Source organism: Sminthopsis crassicaudata, chromosome 2, assembly GCF_048593235.1.
Source record: "Sminthopsis crassicaudata isolate SCR6 chromosome 2, ASM4859323v1, whole genome shotgun sequence".
Taxonomy (NCBI): domain Eukaryota; kingdom Metazoa; phylum Chordata; class Mammalia; order Dasyuromorphia; family Dasyuridae; genus Sminthopsis; species Sminthopsis crassicaudata.
The window spans coordinates 277815639-277830106 of NC_133618.1; the positions used below are offsets into that span (position 1 = coordinate 277815639).

At 32.7% G+C, this 14468-nt stretch overlaps 1 protein-coding gene across 1 annotated transcript in view; it reads right to left on the bottom strand.

Moving 5' to 3' along the window:
- The window catches only part of NPAS3 (neuronal PAS domain protein 3), a 1108236-nt gene that overhangs the window by 915945 nt on the left and 177823 nt on the right, over window positions 1–14468 (bottom strand).

Sequence of the window (14468 nt, forward strand, 5' to 3'; positions counted from 1 at the left end):
ACATTGTTGAGTTACAAAGAAATCAAGGAAAATGAGAATGGAATAAAGTTCATTGGATTTTGCAATTAGGATGTCGACCTCATCATAATTAACTGAGAGAATAGTTTTAAAAGAATGGCAGGAAGAGAAAACAGTAAAGATACTGGATGTAATAATTGTTTTCCAAGAAGACTGTTCATGAAGAGTCTTGAATAGTATCTGGGTGGGATTAAATGGCCAGAGGAATGACAATGGGCAGGGAAAGCCTGACTTATTTGTAGATAGATGAAAAAAATACAGTGGTGGAGGAGAGGTTGAAGACTAAAGAGGAGGTGGAGATAAAGGGGAAGAGAGAGAGAGAGATTGAGAGACAGAGAGAGACAGAGACAGAGACAGAGTCAGAGACAGAGAGACAAAGAAAGACAGAGACATAGAGACACAAAGGAAGTAGTGATTGCTAGAGCACGGTTCTGGGGGATGCAGAAAGGGAAAGACCTGGCCCCACTCCTTTGTACTTACTCATTATGTGATATCAAACAAGTCACTTAGCCACTATGAATCTCAATTTCTTCCTTGAGAAAGTGGAGATAATATATCTTCCGTGCCTATCTATTCCTCAGGGTTATTGTGAGGATTCACTGAGATAATGCATAGAAAAGTAAACTGTAAAGCACTGTAAGATGTATTATTATTGTTGATGTACTGGTATTAAATGCTTTCTTATTCAATTTCTCATCTGCAAAATGGGGATAACATCACCAACCCCTTTCTTAAGCTCTTTGGAGGATTCATAATAAATTGAGACTCCTTGGAAGAAAAGTGGTGACTAAATTTAATGAATTAGTAAGTGGTTATGTATTTACTATTCAATCTGCATTTAATATCTTCTGTAGCTAAGTTTAAAGGACTGTTCTTAGAGTTAACCCTTGCACTGAAAATGCTTTCTTATTCTAGATTCACATTTCTGCATTTTATAAAGTGTAGCATTAACTCAATTTGCATATCTCATTTCAGGCTTTGAAGCACAATGCTGGCACTCAAGAAGTGGCAGATTTTCAAATCTGATTTTAACTTTGGTGTCTGTCACATGAAGCTATAGATTACTACAAATAATGATGTCTTCCACCCTACCTAGAAATACATAATATTTCTAGTGTTGTGGATGTGCCTCTAAATGCCCAGATGACTTTACTAGGTTGGTTAACGGAATCATACCTAAACATCAGCAGTAGACATAAAACCCAGTATTTATGCTGGCATGCTCAGTAAATAAATTTCTGTGCCTTTATAAACTGAATCTTAATTAGACAGACAGAAATAAACTGCACCAGGAAACTGACGCCATTTAAAAAAAAAATCTGTCCCATGTGCAGAAAAGACTCAATCGTCTGCTAAATTGGTTAAAATTGGTGCCTCTAGAATTAAGGCACTGAAGAGCTTATTTCCGTCACCATATTAGCTATGTCATGTAGCAATTCTATCTAATGAACTTAATGCTGCTTATGGCTATGCACTGTTTAATCTCGGAAACAAAAATCCAATGTACTTGTGTTTGGCCAGCTGGCGTTCGACACCATCTTAACAGAGGCAAGAGAGCTGCTGTCATTCTCTTCTGGCCCCAGGCTTATTTTTTTCTTCTCCTATTTATTCTGAATGCAAAAAGTTCACATCAAAATTTATTAACTACATTTAGAAGCTGAAACAGAGAGTTTTATCTGAATAAAATGGGAAAGATTTAGATTTATTCTCCCCAGTGTCCCCACACACTGTGTGCACATGTGTCCATTAGGTCTATGAGCATGCATGCAAGTACATGCATTTGTGTCTAATGTATATACTTATACTATATATGAATGTAGTGTGCATAGATAGTATCTACATATGTAGCATATACATGCATATATACTATTTGTATGCACATATGTAATGCAGAAAAGGTCACCCGTTGAGACAGAATCATGGAAAGAAAAGACAAAAAACAATAAGAGGGATAGGACTGAAGAAATCTAATATAAGTCTAGTACAATTTGGAAAGGTATCAAAGCATGTCAGATAATTCACTATAGACCATGCCATGGGACCATGCACATAAGAGAAGGCTTTTATGATATTCTTCTTTTATTTCTGGAGATATATTTGCTTCAAAATGAAATATGATACATCATAGTTCATTTGTTCAAGGTTTCTTCTGACTCAAATTCTAATTCTGACTCTGATTCTGAAATTGTATGGATTTTACGGGGTGAAGTTTCTCAATGACTTAATATATATTTAGGGCATGGTTTTTTGAGAGAAACTCTTTTGATTATTGTAACAATCCATTGCATTTCCCTGCCTTTGTGTTTCTCGTTAAATTGTTATAGATATCCTAAAACAACATGGAGGCAAATCAGTCCTTCTCATGTGGTGGCAAAAGTTTAACTCACCAAACAAAATCTAACCCCAAAGTAAAACAATTAATCTATGTTGATAATACATATTTATAATGATAATGACTTTTCTTTTACTATTACCATTGATTTTGGAGTCAGGATTGTTTGTTTTGGGGGAGGTTGGGAGGAAAGTGTTGGAAGTCACCAATTTTATAGAAAAGAATAATCAAGGACCAGCAGGGTTAGTTAAATAACTTATCCAAACATTTAAAAGACAATGACAGAGTTGGCATTTGAACTTGTCTCCTGCTTCCAAAGTTCTACTACATTACATTACTTCCCTATTTGTATTTATAATAAACAATCTACTTATTTGTATTTATCATAAACAATCTACTTCAGTAGCACAGTAGATACTGTATATCTGTATCTTCCCTTACTCAGATGACAAAGATCTAGTTTATGTCTTCCAATGAGTTTTGCAGAAGCAAATTTCTAATTGAAGAAATTCAAAAGAGTAATTCTTTTTCACACAGAATACATTTTCACTTGTTCCATAGAGAAAATTACACTCTAATCATGTATCAATTCATGCCAATTTGGAGTGAATACTACAAAATTCATATTACACATCACCAAAGTCACACACAAACACAAATAATAGAATAAGAATAGAAAGAATTATGTGTTTTTTTTTAATTTTAAGACATTTCAAATCATCTAAAGACAGGCAGGTAGGATGACTTGAAGCCCAAAGAAAACTTGAACCTGAACATAACACCTTACTGTGAAGTGAAGTGAAAGGGAAAATGCTATAGCATCTTCTCAGCATGTGAGGTGCTGTATCATCAAGGCAAAAGATTATGATGTTCTCATCTAATGAGTCACCGTAATATTACAGAATAACAAAAAAGGCAATTTACAGTCATTTAGAAAAAGCTCAGTATTTGAATTCTATGGATCCTATTAATCATTTCTCTCACTTCATCATAACTTCTTAAGTCGCTTTTCTCTACAAATTCACTATAATTCAGTGGGCTCAAGCAATGGAGAAAGATGTCACTGAAAGATTTTCAGCCTTTGCGGAGAATGGATCAGATTACTGGATTTTACAAAGAAAGCTCAGGATCTGGCATGGTGGGTACAAGCACAAGTTTGTACCCAAACCCCACTTCTGTCAGGAATTGAACTTGTCACAAACCTGGAATGGGAAACAAGCCAAATGTGCAGAATTTCCTCATAGGTACAATCTCAAGACAATCTTCAGCTATCTTTTCTTCATCTTCTGTTAAGGAAGCATTCCAAGACTACCAAACTATGATGGGTGTGAATGCTTAGGTTTGGGCTCTGTTTTTTTAATAGCTGACTCCATCTTTCCAGCTATCCACCTAGCTGTAGCTATCAATCTTTATATATTTCCCTTTTTTAATGTCAGTCTGTAGTCTATCTATCTATCATTTATCTATATATTTTTCTAACTAACTAGCTAGCTATCATCTCTATCTTTCTACATACCTATGTATCTGACTTAATAGGTGATACCAGGGATGAGATTCAGTATTTTAATGTAAAATTATGGGAGTCAGTCTCTACCTTAGAATTTGACTCTTATCATTAGGGATGGTAAATGCCATCTACATCCAGAGAAAGACCTACAGAGACTGAAGCTTATTGAAGCTTACTATTTTCACTATTTTTTTCTAATGATTTTTCCCTTTTGTTCTAATTTTTCTTTCACAACATGACCAATATGGGAAAATGTGCAAAATGATTATATTTGTATAGCCTAAAAAAAGTAAGCTTAAAAGCCTCAGGTTGAAAATTAGTCCAGTTTGACATCAGGGTTACAGAACAAATAAGATAATCAGAGAGTATCAGAGTATAAAGGTAAGGGGAACAACATATTATGAGAATTTAAAGGTTAGAAAAATATGTTGATTGTATGAGTATAGAAAGCAAAATTGGAGCTGATTTTTCTGATTTTTTAAATACTTTAAATTTATTTACATCTGGTCTCACAATTTAAAAAGTTGATATGAAAGAAAAATATTTGAAGAATGTTTCTATTTAGCATAACTATAACTTTTGATGAAAAGTTATCTACTGCTTTTGATCATATGTATGCATATATATATATATATATATATATTCACAAAAGAAAAATAATTAAAATTAAAAATTCCTTGTAAGTTTCAACTTTGAAATTTAAAAAATCTGATGATATCAAAGGAAACTTACACACACACATATACACAAACCCCCTTTAATCATCTAAGAAAGCATGGCTCCAGGAATACATGGGTTCTACTCTTACTCAGTAAGTAATAAAGCAGAGAGAGATATAGGGAAAATTTATTCAGAGGCTATGATTTAAAAATTCCTTCCATACTTCCTTAATAATATTTGAAGAAAAGGGAAAAAAATAAAATGGAAAAACCCCAACACATAAAAAACAAAAGTTCTAAGAAAAGCTACACAGCAGAAGAAGGTTCCTTTTTGTGAATACCAAAAAATGATTAATTGAGAGAACTGAAGTTGTTTAAAATCTGAGTTCTTCTGAAATTTGAATTATGATTGCTCAAGTAAAAAAGCAATTTTAACCAGTAAGCAATGGTCCAGAGGAAACAAGTCCCACCTACTTCCTCCAAATTTGTATTGATCAGCTAAAGTTAATCAATGTCCTTCTTCCTTTCCTGATTCATGCTCTGTACAGTAGCCCAACTCAGATCTTACCATGTCATTTTTCTGCTAAAGCAATGCCAGTGACTGTTTCCTACCTCAAGGATCAAAGACAAATGTATCTCCTTGGAATTTAAAGCCCTGCACAATCTGGCACAATCCTACCTTTCTAGTCTGATTATACATGAATCTTCAGGCACCCCATGATCTTGCCAAATTGGCCTATTTGCTGTCCCTCACAGAAGATACTCTATCTCCCATCTCCCTCTCTTTTGAGCATGTTGTTTTTCATGACTGAAATATACATCTCTGACTTTGGGCATCTGGATTTTCCTTCAAAATTCACCTCATATACTGTCTCCTAAATAACACTTTTCTTATGTTCCTATCAGCTTCCATACCTTTCACCTCACAAATTACCTTGTATTTATCTTGTGTATAGGTATATGTGTATATATAAAATATGCATATAAAATATGCAAAATGTGTGTATATATACAGAGGTATATTGTTATCTATCTATCAATCTATCTATATGTCTGTGTGCATACACACACACACACACATATATGTACCTACCTAATCTATTTAGGTTTCAGGCTAGCTATGTATGTAGCTATGTTACCTCCTTTGAGCGAATGTAAGTTCCTTGAATCAGAACCTATTCATTTTCATTTTGTATTCCCAGTTTCTGACACTTAATAAATGTTTATCAATTAATTGATCAATTGTCAATCATGTTATTAATTATCAACAATCAATTATCAATCAATCATCAAAAAAGGACTGAGCGTTCCCTTAGAACCTTAATGCAAGCTTCTAAATTTTGAAGTCATCTTTTCCTGAATATGTGGTCCCTTCAACACTAATCCCTATTCACCCTCTGGTGGTCAGTATGATCCTACTTTCCTCCTTTTCCTTTGATCTGAATCTCTCTATTTCAGTGAGTTGTTTGTTTGTTTTTTCCTTTAAGGAAAATACTCACTTTAGGAACATACTTTTAGAATTTGAGTCTTCACAATAACCTAACAAGCATTTATCTAGTACCTCCTAGAAGCAAGCCATCTACCAAAGAAAATGCACCACTTCTCTAGGTAACCCATTCCATTTTTGACAGATCAAACGGTCGTGAAGTTTTGCTTATAGTGTACTGAAATCTACCTCCAGGAAACTTCTATTCATTGCTTGTATGTCAGTCTCCTGGGACAACATTAAACAATCTAAATTCTTTTTCACAACCTAGTCCTTGAAATAAGTAAAAACAACCATCATTTCCCACCTAAGTGTTTCCTTCCTGTTAAATATCCCTTCCTTTCATTATTGTTAATATCCTCTCTTCCCTTGTCTGGAACTACAGGTTATCAGTGCCTTCTCTAAAATATGACACCAAAAATAATATAATCACAATATTCCAGATACAGGTGTGTGAACAATCACCTAACCTCTCTGAATCACTTCAAATTCATCTCATCCTCATCTGTAAAACAGGAATATTAACATATACACTATTTACCTCACAAGTAATAGTAAAATTGTATTGTGAATAGAGTGATGCTGGGCCTGGAGTCAAAAGATTTGAATTTAAATCTAGCTTAAGATAAATTAGTACTTGCGTGATCTTGGGTAAGTCTTACCTACTTTTTGCCATGAGTTTCCTCAAGTGTAAAATGGGGATCATAATAGCATATATCTCACAAGGTAATTGTGAGGGTCAAATAAGATAATTTTCATAAAATGCTTGGTAAAGTACCTACAGTAGGTGCTTAGCAAATGCTTGTTTCATTCCCCTTCCCTTACGAGGTTATTGTGAGAGGGGGAAAAAGAATAACTGAATTTGTAATTTCACTAATCCAGATAAAGGAACTCTTTCTCTCAATGCAGGTCATACCTTCTCTGAAATTTATAGTCTTGGAGAATCTCCTTGAACTACAGAAACTTAAGAGAGAAAAATGATCAGTATATATATAATGTATATATATATATTATATATATATGTGAGATAAGACTTTAATCTGAATCTTCCTAACTTCAATTCATTTTGCATAGTAGAACACTGTATAAATGTGTTATCCAAATACATAGACACTGGGATATGTGGATCAGAAAATTCCAAAATGAATTATTATAAAATAATGGTCTTTAGCCATTCAATAGCAAATATTCATTTATTAAACAATTGTAATGTTCCAGATACTCTACTCTTATTGCCATTAATGTAATAATTAAAGTGTAATTTCCAGTAGGTAATAAAATAGTGTTACAGTTAGCTTAATTTAAGAAACTATGGGTGAAAGTATAAAAGCACATTATCATGTGTGCATATGTGTTCCATCACATCCACGAAACATGTGTGTAGATAGGTAGATAAAGAGACAGATAGGCAGGCAAATAGGCAGAACAGGAGTTTTTAACCTAAGGACTCTACCATATTGTTTTAATATATATTTGATAACTATTTCATATAATTGGTTTCCTTTGTAAGCCTATGTATTTTATTTTACACATTTGAATGCAATATTCTGAGAAAGTGAACATAAATTTCACCAAATTAACAAAGGGTTCTACATCAAAAAGCTTACTAAATAGAGACTGGCTATTTCTGGGATATCTGCTAGGCACACAGATAGATTAGAAAGACAGATATATGATAGATAAATGAGAGTGTGAGAGATCAGAGACAGAGATTTGTTTTCTAGGCCAGAGATTTCACTGGTGACAGATATACCTGGAAGAACCTCAGTCTACCAACAGAGATAAACAATTGGTCTGCTACTATTAACTTTGAGAAGTGTCTAAAAGTATTTGATTAATGACACACAGCCAATATATATCAGAAGTAAAATTTGAACCCACATCTTCCTGATTTGTATTCAATATACAATGCTACATGACTGTTCCCTCATCTTCTCTGTCTTTATATAACACACACATATATATATGTATACAAAACTTTATATATTACATATATGTCAAAATATTTCTACATGCTTATGATTATCATTGTTTTTTAGAGGTTCCTAGTTAAAACTTTTTCATGAATTCAAATTACTCTTTTATTTAGTTAAATCAAGTTGGTGAATTTTACTATATTTAAAATTCCTTGATTTACTGTATAGAGAATTGTCCTCATTAATAAATGAATTCTGAATAATAGAAATTAGATAATATTATACTCTCAAACTATTTTCACTCCTTGATATAAAAACTGAATTTCAGATATATGAGATGTTCAGAAAAAACATACTTTTGATGATAAAAAGAACAGGACATATCATTATATAACCAAGATCTCATCACTTACCACATGGTTTGTAATGCATTTCCCTGCTAGGGAAAATTAAGTCTTAATATTAGAATTACCATACACAACCATTTTCAAAAGAAAAAGGAAGAGACCCAATTAATAAGCTGGTCAAACAAAAGCCCTTTCTCATATTCTGCAACTTCACCTGCCTCTTAAATTCCAGGGGAAACGAGTCTGGTGGTCTCAGCTAACGTGAACATTCAGCATCGAAAAACTACCTTCCCATTATTAGCCACAATTCAGGATGATTAAAAGCCTCTAATCTGGAGAGGCCTAGGACTTAGGTAGCTTGTAAATTAAATTACCCATCTTCTAACCCTGAGAAGAGAAAGATTGCTTAGAGCCAGCACTTAGATCACTGGACAGCACTGAATACACCTCTCATTTAGGAAACGATAAATAAATGGCTTTTTGCCAGTTCCTTAACCTCTGAGACCACACATATTTGTCTCAAAATGTTTAAGTGTACCTGACTGAGTGCCCCAGAAACAAAACATTCCATTATTGAAATGAAAAGAATGAGTTGAGGAAGCACTAGGTTTAATAAAACTAAATTATCTTTTTTGGAAACTATTTCTGCTTAGGAATAAATATGCTATTTATTTTTGACCAGGTTATTATCATTATTACTATTTTCTTGTTTCCTGTTGAGATTTTTAAACACCAGTTTCCAATTCAAAATTAGGTATTTCATATCTTTGAGATTTAAAAAGCATTTTTCTAATGATGAATCTCTGAAATCAGTCTTATATTATTATAATCCCAATTCTTCAGATTAGAAAAAGAAAGTTTGCAGAGAAGTCAGCCTATAAGCTGCAAGCTAAAGGACTCTGGCTCCTGAGTCAGAGTACTTATTATCAAAATCCATTTCAGACACTTACTATTTGTACATCTTTCAATATGTCATTTCACTTCTCTGGACCTCTCAATTTTTATCATCTGAGTAGTGAAAGACTTGGATTGTATGATGTCCGAGGTTCCATCCATTTGAGGATATGTAATGACTTATTCATAGTCACATAGTTAGGAAATAGTTAGAGCTTGCAACATATTTCCATTGATTTGGAGCAAGGAATTGAGAGGTCAGCTCATCCATTCTCTTCATTTGACTGGTGAAAAAGCTTAAAGTCCTTGGACAAGTAAATGATTTGCTCAGAAAAAAACAGGGAATAAGTAACAAAGCCACGATTTCAATTCAAGTCCTCTGCTCCCAAATCTAGCATTCTTTCCATTATAAAAGCTGCCTCAAATTAGTTAAACACAATGTATAAAATAAGCATAAACATAACTGGGTATTAATATAATGCTTTTACATTTTCAAAATGATTTACTTAAACTATCTCAGTTAAGCTCCACGATTACTCATAGGAACCTCATAGCATTCAGGCCATTCTCATGCCCATGATTCTGAAACGAACTCTAATTTCTGTGCTAAACACACATATTTAATCTAAAACACAAAGTACTAAAACTATGAGCTGTTTTAAGCCTGACAGGCAATTATTAAATACCAGACCGACCATTTACTCAGAAATACAACTGAAAAAAATCTATATTCAGAAATCTGAGGGAAGGGGGCATTGTGATTTTCAACTCATCATGGATTCATAGATCTTTAAAAATAAGTGAAAATGGAACTTAAGAAATTTAGTAATTAACCCTCTTCGGGTTTGTTTTGTTGTTGTTGTTGTTGTTGTTGTTATTTGTTTGTTTTTTTTACATATGTGGAAATTGAGCTTGGAGTGGTCATGTCTGAAATGACAGAACTACTGAATGGCAGAGGAAGGATGAAAACCTAGATCTCCTAATAGGCTGTTTTTATTATATCATGTTTGGTCTCATTTTGACATCCTATAATGTCACCAGTACTAACAAAGCACAGTTCTAAGTGCTAACGATTCAACAATAAAAAGTCTCTAACCTTAAGGATCTTATATATCCTATCACATAGCATACACAATTTACACACAAATTAGTATATTTCAAGACAATATATGATAGGAACAAATGAAAATGAAAGAACATTCTAGGAAAATTTGAGGACAGAGAGATCCCTTTCAGCTAGAGTCCTAGAGAAGACTCTAAGGAGTAAGGGAATCATGATTTGATTAATTGACTTGATTTTCACTAAAATGACTGTAAGATTGACTCAATTGGCCTATTATTTGAATATAATATAGACAAAGATCATGCAATGAAAAAGCAATTTGGAAAATCAGATTTGAACATGACTATTGAGAAATTAACAATAATTTATAACCAATTATAAATTAAGGATCATAAATTAACAGTAACAATAATAATAGTTGTTGTTCAGTAGTTTCAGTCATGTTCAATCTCAATTGGATTGGTTTTGTTTTGCAAAATACTAGAGCCTATTGCTATTTCTTTCTCCAGATCATTTTACAGATGAGGAAACCAAGGAAGACACTGTTAAGTAATGTGCCCAAGGTCACATAGCTAATAAGAGTCTGAAGCTGGACTTGAATTCATGATATGTAGTATTCATAGAGTGATAAATATTTATCTTTTTGATATTTACAACAACCTTGTGTGATAGATGTTAGTATTATTCCCTTTTTAGAGATGAGGAAACTCTGACTGAGAGATTTTAAGCCTTGTAACCAAGGTCATCAAGTGAGTAAGTACATGAGGTAGGATTTGAATCCATGTCTTCTTGCTCATTAAAAGGCCAACACTTATCAATGGCAGCACAACATGTCTTCTCCATAAATGGACAAAATATTTTTAGTGTATTTACTTGGACTAGTCCAGATATATTGCATTAAAAATTATAGAAAGGAATAGAAGAGTAGAAAAATGCCTAAAAATAACATGTGTATCACTGAATAGCATGGACATAGTCTAAAAACAGTACTTTCAACTTTCCCAGAAAATAATCTTTTTCATTCCTCCTGATATAAACAAGGGTTTTGCTTTTGTAAATTTCAAGGAGACATGAAAAATTATTTTTTAAGAATAAGAAGATAAAAAGTTTTTCCTGACTTCTCAGAAACTTATATATTATTATATAGGATTATTATCAGATTATAGGATTATTATTATTGGATTATTATTGCCAGTCATTAATTTAGTCTGAAAATTTTTTTTTGGCATATATGGAGAAAACAAAGTTAAGCTGAAATCAACCTTCATAGCAGAGGCAAGCAGTAGCAATCAGGGGATGTAATGTTGTCTTAGCTTTAATATTCAATATTCTCTTGGCATGTAAAGTGGATTTCTGTATCTTTCCTTCTTTCTTCTCTTTTTCCCCTCTCTTTTGTTTCTCTCTCTCTCTCTTCTTTCTTTCTTTCTTTTTTTTCCCTTTCTTTCTTTCTCTCTCTTGTTATTCATCTGGACAAGGTATCTTTTCACCAGAAATAACAGAAAGTATGGGATTTATTGCCATAATGAAGTTCTTTCAAATCTCTGTTTTTCTCTGTATAAAAGGACAGGAGGATAGGCGTTCATCTCATCAGGCGGCTTATTAGGATTAGCACTGAATAAGACACCTCCGAATGTCATGCCTATCAGTTACTAAACATGCATCATACAAACTTTGTCTTTGCGAGAACCTCTGCTCTGCATTTGTCATCCACCTGAATAATTAACAAGTACATGCTGCCTGCCAGCAGCTTAGGGAATTAATTTCCCCAGATTAAATGCAGATCACGTTCACAAAAACTCAGACCACACACACACACACACACACACACACACACACACACACACACACACACTGCATGCCTACCTCACAAACATTAAAGGTAAAAAAAAAAAAGAAACACACTCAAAGCCATCCCAAATTTTAGTGACCTAAACCTCAAAAGCTTACTCTGAAGTCTAAATACTGATGTTTTAAATTGTGGGTTGATTATACGCAAGAATTCATTGCCAGTTTTTCAGATATTCCAAAATTTGGCCAACTCTTTTAGACTACAAAAAAAAAAAAAAGAAAGAAAGAAAGAAAAGAAAAGAAAAGGAAAAAGAGAAAAAGAAAAGAAAAAGAAAAATTCAAACTGTCATTTAATTCACTACTAATTCAGATTGGTATTTTTAGGGAATTGCATCATACAACTTTGCCTTTGGGAGAATTTCCAGGTGTCACTGTCATCGTCACAGCTAGATCATAAAACTTTTTCAATTTTGTTTTATCTGGCTATAGGGTTTTCTTTAAGAAATGCACTGCAATATTTTAAGTTGTCTAATTCTAGAAAGATTTAGAGCTAAAAGAGACCTTAGAAGTCTTCTGCTGGAACTTCCTTATTTAACATGTGAAGGAACTGATGCATAAAGAAGAAAAAAGAGTGATTCAAGTTCACACAGGTATTAATTAGATATAAGAATCAGAATTCGAATCAAGTTATTCTGACTCCAATAGAATATTTTTACTTCTGCAATAAATCATTATTCCTTAATGAAAAATGATTATTTGTGAGATCACACAGAAAAGATCTTCTGATTGTCATTTCTTTGCCTAAGCATGTGACCCATCACATTCAGTCCTATCCTGTTTTCCTTTTCATGTAATGAAGTCAGATTTTTTATGTTTTTCCTAATTAACAACCTTCCATTGTTGAAAGTTAATGATCATTTTGCTGGTGGACTTCTAATGCAATAACCATTTAAAAATAATGATAACTTTAAATTGATATATATGTACATTTCTTTTACATATATATACATATGAAATTCTGAAGTAGCAGAACTAGGATTCAAATTCAGGTCTCTTGTCTCTAAATACAACTTGATCTTATTTGTATCTATATATGTATACATATAAACAAGACAAAGAAAGTTATCATTAAGTTTATTATAATTATGTATACATATTTTACATGTGCATGTATACATACATATGAAATAAAAGTTATCATTATTAAAATTATTATCTTTAATAATATAATGCACAAACATCTACTTTTATAATAATCATTAAAAGTTTGAAAATATATTCCAGTTTTATGCTATTTTAAAAAATAAATTTAAAATATGGCCTTTATCACTTTACTTCCATAGAATGGAGACTATATAATGACTCTATATTACCTGCCACATGAAATGCCAAGTGCTCTGAACTGATTGAAAGTAAACCACAATTTTACCTATCCCACATTATTGTTACTATTTGCTAACTTTTTAAACTTCCCTTTTCACATTATGTTTATTCTTTAGTATTATCAGTTTTAGAGTTGAGATTGGGATCTTAGCAACAATTCTCTCATTTTACATATCAAGAAAACAAGGCTTAGAAAATCCCCCAGCTCCCAAAATATTTCCATCCTTCCATTGTTCTTCCATATCATTGCATGATATTTCTCTGGAATGTTCCTATTTCTCCCCTCTTTTTATCTAAATTTTACCTACTTTTCACAAATAGTATCAAGTTCTATTTTCTTCATGAAATATTTCTCTGTCATTCTATGCCATTCCTTGCAGAAGTGGAATAAAATAATTAGATTTAGAGATAAGGGACCTGAGTTTCAATCCTCATTCTGCTACTTCATAATTGCATGATATAAAGCACTCTGCAAATCTTAAGGCACTACATAAATGTCAATGACAGTTTCTGTTGTTATTGTTGTTTTTCTTATATTCAGTGGAGTTAAGATGTAAGTAAATGGGCCAGGGACAAACCACTATTCTGCTATTGTTATTGTTGAGGTTTTTTAATACTTAATGGTCAGTAGATTATTATGCAAGTAAAGTAAAAGATTGTTTTCTGTAATTGAATAAAATATTAGAAGTTCACCTTTGTTAAGCTCACTCCAGGTATCTTTGGAAAGATTCCAGTTGCAGATGAGATGATGAGGATATGTATTGTGTCTGCTGCCATATAATTTCAGTTTGTGCTAACTCTCTCTTTTGAGATCTTTTCACTCCATTAAGTTTGAAGGTAAAACAATGTCTATTAAAAGCATTGTTCTTGAATTTTTATGGGTGAATGTTGTTATCATAATAATTATGGCTATTACTGTTATGGTCATTAACTCAGGAAAGTTACTTATGATCTCGGTTTCTCATTTTCTTCCGTTATAAAATTAGGCTAGACATCAACGTATCACATCCAACTAAAATCCTGTAATACATCTATTCTCTGAGCTATTTATTTATCAACTGCATTACTTCTGTTA